Raw genomic sequence first — 6,933 nt, 5'->3', positions numbered from 1 at the left:
CTTATCATATGCCAGTCTTTGAAAGAAAGTTGACTGTTGGTAATTTTCTACAACAGACTTCTAACTTTTGTGGGAAATTATCTATCTGAGTTCCAGAGGGCATACCTAGACCAGCAGGACTAGGCATGGGACTGGTATTTTCTGTTCATTTGTAACTACGCTCAAGTGTCAAGTGGGTTTAAGGAATATTTGAAAACGAAATATCAGATTTTATTTCTTATGCATGATTAGTATATTTAAATTAGTATAATGTTCTCCAGATTTGCACACATTACCTCAATTGACAGAGTTTTTATTGTTACTATTAAAGGTCACAATGTTCAACTTATTCAACGCCAGACTTTATCTATATGTCTTTTTCTGGACTCTTAAACATATTTTAAATTGGTAATGATAGTTTTGATAAGGGATAAGTTCTAAAAAATATTAGCATTGATTTTTTTCTAGCCTTCTCAAAATTGTATACATTTCTAAATTTTGTAGGCTTAATTGCATTAATAGCCCCTATGTTTCAGAATATAGCTTCATTTAGATAAATATATGCAAAATATTCATTGAAAGAGACATACCAAATGAGAGTATATCCAACTTTATGTGAATATTAAACATCAAGTTCCTTAGGACAGTTTGCAAATAATTGTAGTGTTATTTATATCTCCCTGTGTCCATCTACTGTCTGATGTCTTCCCCTCTCCTATTGAACCTATTTCCCCCCTTTTTTTCTTCAAGAGAATTAAATTGCTTATTGATTATACATGATAATGGATGATACACAAGGTTCATTCCTATCTCTTATTTAATTTGATGCCATTATTCAATGTCGATATGACGAAGGGAATGTCAACAGCCATTTTATAACCAAATTGTGACTTTGCTTGGATTATCCAATCAACAAAGAAACTCATTAAAATCACAAGAGTAACTGGCAGTTTAACTACACTAAGGTTTCTGAAGACAATGAATTCTTCATTCAAGTGGCCATAATTTAATTCTAATGGAACATGAGACCACGTAGAAAGAATTCTAATTTCACACTGTTGAGGAAGTTTACCAAGATGGTTTCAAAGTAGACTAACTTTAAACACACACACACACACACACACACAGACACACACACACACACACACACACACACACACACACACAGAGAGAGAGAGAGAGAGAGAGAGAGAGAGAGAGAGATATCTTATAACTCATGATGAGATTCTAAATATTAGAATCAAAGGTCTAGAACAAAACCCTTTATTTTGATGTGTTATAATTCCCATAGAACAGAAATTAAAATAGAGTCTTTTAGTCACAAATACCAAATAGAGTCCTGGAGCGTTTTTCCCCATACACAAGAATATTGCCTAAAACATGTCTTCTTTACAGTGGCTAGGCCCTGCCACCACTGTGCTTGACTGCACTCAAAATTCTGCTGTGATCTGTAGCTTCCCATCCTTCTTATCTTTTTTCCAGTTGAGCTCCGTTTCCTAGCAGTAATTAGGAACTTTATCATTGCCATAGCTACTGCTCTTGCTTCTGTAAGCACATAGCCACCTTGGATTTCTGGTCTAGAAACGTACTAGCCTTCACTACCATAAGGGCAAAGTGTCTACCTTCAAAGTATTCGCCTTTCCTTAGTCTAAAATGTAAAGACTGATTGTTGTAATAGCCAAAATTATTGTAGCTTCCAACGCCTCTAAAACTGCTTCCATTATTACCAAATCCATTATACTTATTCCCAATGCTACCATGTCCACTACCAGCATGGCTGCACCAAAGTTAGCATCACCACTGCTGTTTCCTTCTTGACCAAATTTCAAACCAAAAAAACTCATGTCTACTACCACCACCATCACCTCCATCACCAACAACAGCAACAACAACAATTCTGAAACCACTCTGACCTCTTTGCCTGGATGAAGCACTAGCCATCTCTTGCTTTGGCAGAATTTTTCTTATTTCACTGGTCAGCCATTCATAGTATATTATTTTTAATAACAATCTTATCCACAGAGCCTTGTTCATCAAAGGTCCACCATCTCTGACATTCATGATTGCAGTGACTTCATTTTTTTCTCCATCCTGTTTAAAACTAATATAATATGTGATGTCCTTTAGTGTCTTCTTTAAGGCCAGCAAAAAAGATCTTTGTCACAGTTAAGTGGCAGCTGGTCTCTGAGGGTCTTTTCTTGACACAGCTCCTACAGGTTCAATAGTTCTTCCATCTACTTGTATCTTCTTGCTTCCATAGCTGCATCCACTTCCTCTATGGTGGCAAATGTGGCAAACCCAATTTTTCATGGATCACTTGGTTTTTTAATATCTCATAGCTGCATAGTTTATGAGTGTTCCCTATTGCTCAAAACAGCTCCTCAGACACTTGTGGTTTGCTTTGAAGCCCATCCTCTGATAATGAGCTTCCAGAGCCCTCCTATCTTCTTTAGGAGACTTTTGACCTAGACAGGATGGCAGAGAGATCAGACCTTCAGAGGTGCGTCCTGTACACTGCCAACAGCTAGAGAAAGGCATTGTTATCTCCTTTATTATTCACACTACTGCATTCCATCTTGATCTTGAAACACCTTTTGTTCCCTATTTAAGTTCCTGATTTCTACACACAGCTAAAGATCAAGGCTAACATCATCATCATTGAGGTTACCTCAAAAAGAATAAATTGTTTCTAGCTCTATATACTTGTGAATTTCACAATTTTGCTTTTATTTACATTGAATAATATTCTATTGTGTAAATGTATCACATTATACAATGGAATAATACTACTCAGCTATTAAGAAAGAGGACATCCTGAGTTTTGCACGCAAATGGATAGAACTAGAAAATATCATCCTGAGTGAGGTAACTCAGATACAAAAGGACATGCATGCTATGTACTCACTAATAAGTGAATATTAGCCAAAGAAAAAGAAAAAGAAAAGAAAAGAAAAAAGAAAAAACCCATACAGAATGTACAAGATACAGTCCACAGAATTCAAAAGGTTGAACAAGATGAAGTGCCCAAGTGAGGATGCCTCAGTCCCACTTAGGGGAGAGAAGAAAGTAATCACAAGTGGGGAGGGAGGGAGAGACCTGGGAGGGAAAGTGGATAGGGTGGGGGGAAGTAGGGGGAAGAGAGGAATCTGATCTGAGATTGGGTGAGGGAAAAGGACTGAAGCCCTGAGTGCCAGCAGAAAGAATGTAAACATGCAACCTCAGGAAACAGGAGGATGTTGGGGGGGGGGGACTCCAGAATGCACGGAGACATGGGAGTTGAGAGACTCCCAGGACTCAAAGGGAGGGACCTTAGCTGAAATGCCTGACAGTAGGGAGAGGGAACTTATAGAACCCACTTCCAGCAGGAAGACAGGTGATGGATGGGGTTGCCATCCCACAGTCACATCTCTGACCCATAATTTTTTCTGTCCGAAAGAATTACAGAAATGGAAATGGAGAGGAGCCTGAGGAAAAGAAGGTCCAGAGACAGGCCCAAAGTGTTCTCTAGCTCAAGGGGAGGTTCCAAGGCCTGACACTATTACTGGGGCTATAGAGCACTCACAAAAAGGGATCTATCATGACTGCTCCCCAAAAGACCCAACAAGCAGCTGAAAGGGTCAGATGCTGATATTTGCACCCAATTAGTGGACAGAAGCAGCTGACCTTTGTTGTTGAATTAGGGAAAGGCTGAAAGAAGCTGAGCAGAAGGGCAATCCTGTAGGAGGACCAGCAGTCTCAACTAATCGGGACACCTGTGATCTCTCAAACACTGGGCCACAAAATTGCATGGGTAGAGAGGATCAGATGGACAATAAATGAGTGGACAGAGGGACTGAGTATGATCAAAATATATTGTATAAAATTTTGAAAGAACTAATAAAAATGGTAAAGAAATGAAAGAAAGGACACAAGAATGATTGAATCTCTTGTTAAAATGTAAACTATTAAAATAGCCCTGCATTTAATACCTATTTTTAATAAATGTGTGATGTATGCAGTTCAAATAAAGATAAAACTTAAGGTAACTCTCACCCATGCTCACTCCCAGTATATTTTAGTTGTTGGGAAGTCTAGGATAAAGAGATAATATTTCTCATTTTATAATTAGGTGCTTTTCCTACTTACATGTGAGTAGCAGACATGTATATGCTAATTTGAATTCAACATAAAATCATTCTTCTTTATGCATTTCTTACTGATATAAGGGTATATTTACAAAGGAATCAGTGAGTTTGTTTTAATATGTATCATTATTTTATTTATTCTCTCAGTATTCTTCAAGGGTTTTTGTTTGTTTGTTCATCTTTTGTTGTGGTGGTCATTATTGTTATATTCTTTTGCTTACATACAGAATAATCAAGGAAAGACAAATGTGTATATTTATGATGGAAGGGAAAGCCCATAAACCAAACAAACAGGCTTGTACTTTATACATGAGTTCATGACCATGTATGTATGTCCTTTTCTCTATATATGAGATTCCATTTAAATTATTGATTATAATGACAGTGTTTTTTTAGTTTCTCAGATGTTTCTACAAATTTGAAAGGAAAATTATTAATTACCTATTATAAAATATTACCTTAGATTGTGGTATTTTTCTGCTCTTGCTCACATACCAGAAAACTGCTAAAGCCAAACCAGGTTAGTTATAAATATTTATAACGCAAAATCACATCATGATTTTAAAACCACATGCCACTTACCTACTAGTCAGTAACAGTGATTAATAGAAGCTAAGTGGAAACTGTCATTTTACTGATTCTTCAATTTAATTATTTATGATTAGAAGTGAACAGAGCTCAAGATGTGTTCTTGTAGGTAATTCCTCTCATAGGATGCTCATGCCTATGACTTTCAATAGGCTTCATTCACCTCAACTATGCCTAGTGCTTTCTTCACCTTTTTTCTTTTGAGAATGAATTTATTTATAAAGGATCTCTTCTTCCAAAGAACTGGGAACAGTGAGGGCCATCTGTTGCTACCCACTGCAAATACTGCAGACAGTCAAAAACAAAGGCATATTGATGGTTCCTATTTGTAAATCAACAGGAAAAATTCTTTTCCTTAGAAGTAAATTGGGAATTTCGGAGGAAAGAGACACATCAAATTAGCTTGCAAGATTGACAGCTAGAAAAAGGTCCTACTTTAGTTGTTCTTTCCCAAGCCGTTCAGAAACCCTTGCCTGCCATGTCAAATGCAGGAAATGAAATAAAAGCCCTAGGCTGCTTCTACTATAGGAATCCAGCCCCCTGCCACCATTTCTTCTACTGTTTTGAACTTTCCTTAGAGGCCTACTCTGAGATTTGCCCTGATTTGGTGGAACTAAACTAGGAATTACAAAGTCATAGTCATCTTAACTCGCCTGCTAGTGTGAAAATTAATTAGCAGTGCCCTGCTAGAGCAAACACAGAGATCTTATTTTAGCAGTATTTAGGAAAAATCACAGTCATCGACCATGATTGACCTTTGGTTATGGTTTCAATTCGCAATGACCAGCTCCTCCTTGTTTGTCATTCCTCAATTTTCTTCACTTACTCATTGGCTAATAATGCATCCTGTGATAAAAATATACAGTTATCAAGGAGAAACTACCGTTGGTTCTATAATCATACATGGTTTAACAGTGCACTCTTTATATTCTAATTTCCAAAAGAGTTTAGTTTCTCTTGAGTTTGAAGTTGCCAAAACTTGGAGGACTCTTTTTTGATTCCCACTACATGTCCCTTAACTCTTTAACTGTTTAATATTTCAGAATAGAAGAAGCATCAAAGATATGGTATCATTTCTATATGAATATGACTTATATTTTCAGAAGTCAAACAAAATAATGCACGGAATTATAAACTAATTTTCATCAGACAAAACGGGTTATTTATTGATAAAATAATTTCTTAATAATTTCTGATGTTGTAGGTAGTTTTATACATTTAATTAATTAGCGGAAGTCCTTTATAGGTTTATAATATGGTTCATCAAAAATTCAGCAATGATACTATTTACTAAGAATAACATAAGTCAAAATAATCACAAACCAATGAATGCTATGATGTAGAAAAGATATAGGCATATATGTTTGTCATTATCTGATTGTATTTGTAGAGGTATTTCAATTAAATCACTTGTCATTACACTTATTTCATTTCTTAGTTCTACAGAATGAGGGACTAATTTTACTGTGCTTGTGATTGACATTAAGACAAATGAGATGTTCACATTGGTTTTATTTAATAAATATGACATTTGTCCTATGTGATGAGGTTTGGCCAAGATAAAAATCTAATCTTGCAAAATATAAGATTTTAAGAGGAAAAATTACTTTTACAGTCTTTCTAGTACTTACTCTATATTTCTAAGACCCATAGATTCTCCTCTCCTACCCACTTTGCCTCCAGTTCTTCTTTCACCCTTTATCTTGGACTCAAACCTTTGGTTATTCTTTGCATTAGTATTGAGATTATGTAAATAAATTAGTGTGGTGCTGCTCACTCTCAATTAGTACTTGTTTTTCTCATGATTTCGTGACTGTCTTCTACATCGGCTTGAATTCATGTGACATATGGGTTCAGGGTATGTAGGTTTTTCAGAAAGCATGTTTAAAGTTCTACTTCTTGTAAATATTCTATTTCTAGAGAATATTTGATAGTGATCACACCTTCTGAAAAGCAAGCTGAGAGTTTGATGTGTTGCTTACTTACTTATATTTATTTACTTCTGAGATTACAATTATAGGACTTACCATTTTTCTTTTCTTCCTTTAAACTCTCCTATATTACTCTCCCTGATACTTTACAAATTCATGGCTTCTTTTTTTCATCAAATTTTGTTATACACACACACACACACACACACACACACACACACACACACACACACACCGTGCTCAGTCTAAATAATGTAGGTTTCCAAGGCTCACTATTCGGTATTGTACAAATACTTGGTGGGCTCTTCTCT

At 36.0% G+C, this 6,933-nt stretch overlaps 1 pseudogene; it reads right to left on the bottom strand.

Annotated features, from left to right (window-relative positions):
• On the bottom strand, positions 1,494 to 2,436 carry Gm18897 (predicted gene, 18897; annotated as a pseudogene).

The sequence above is a fragment of the Mus musculus genome, chromosome 16 (genome assembly GCF_000001635.26).
Source record: "Mus musculus strain C57BL/6J chromosome 16, GRCm38.p6 C57BL/6J".
In the NCBI taxonomy this organism is placed as follows: domain Eukaryota; kingdom Metazoa; phylum Chordata; class Mammalia; order Rodentia; family Muridae; genus Mus; species Mus musculus.
Note: the sequence above shows the minus strand (reverse complement) of the source record. Positions and strands in the feature narration are given on the sequence as shown.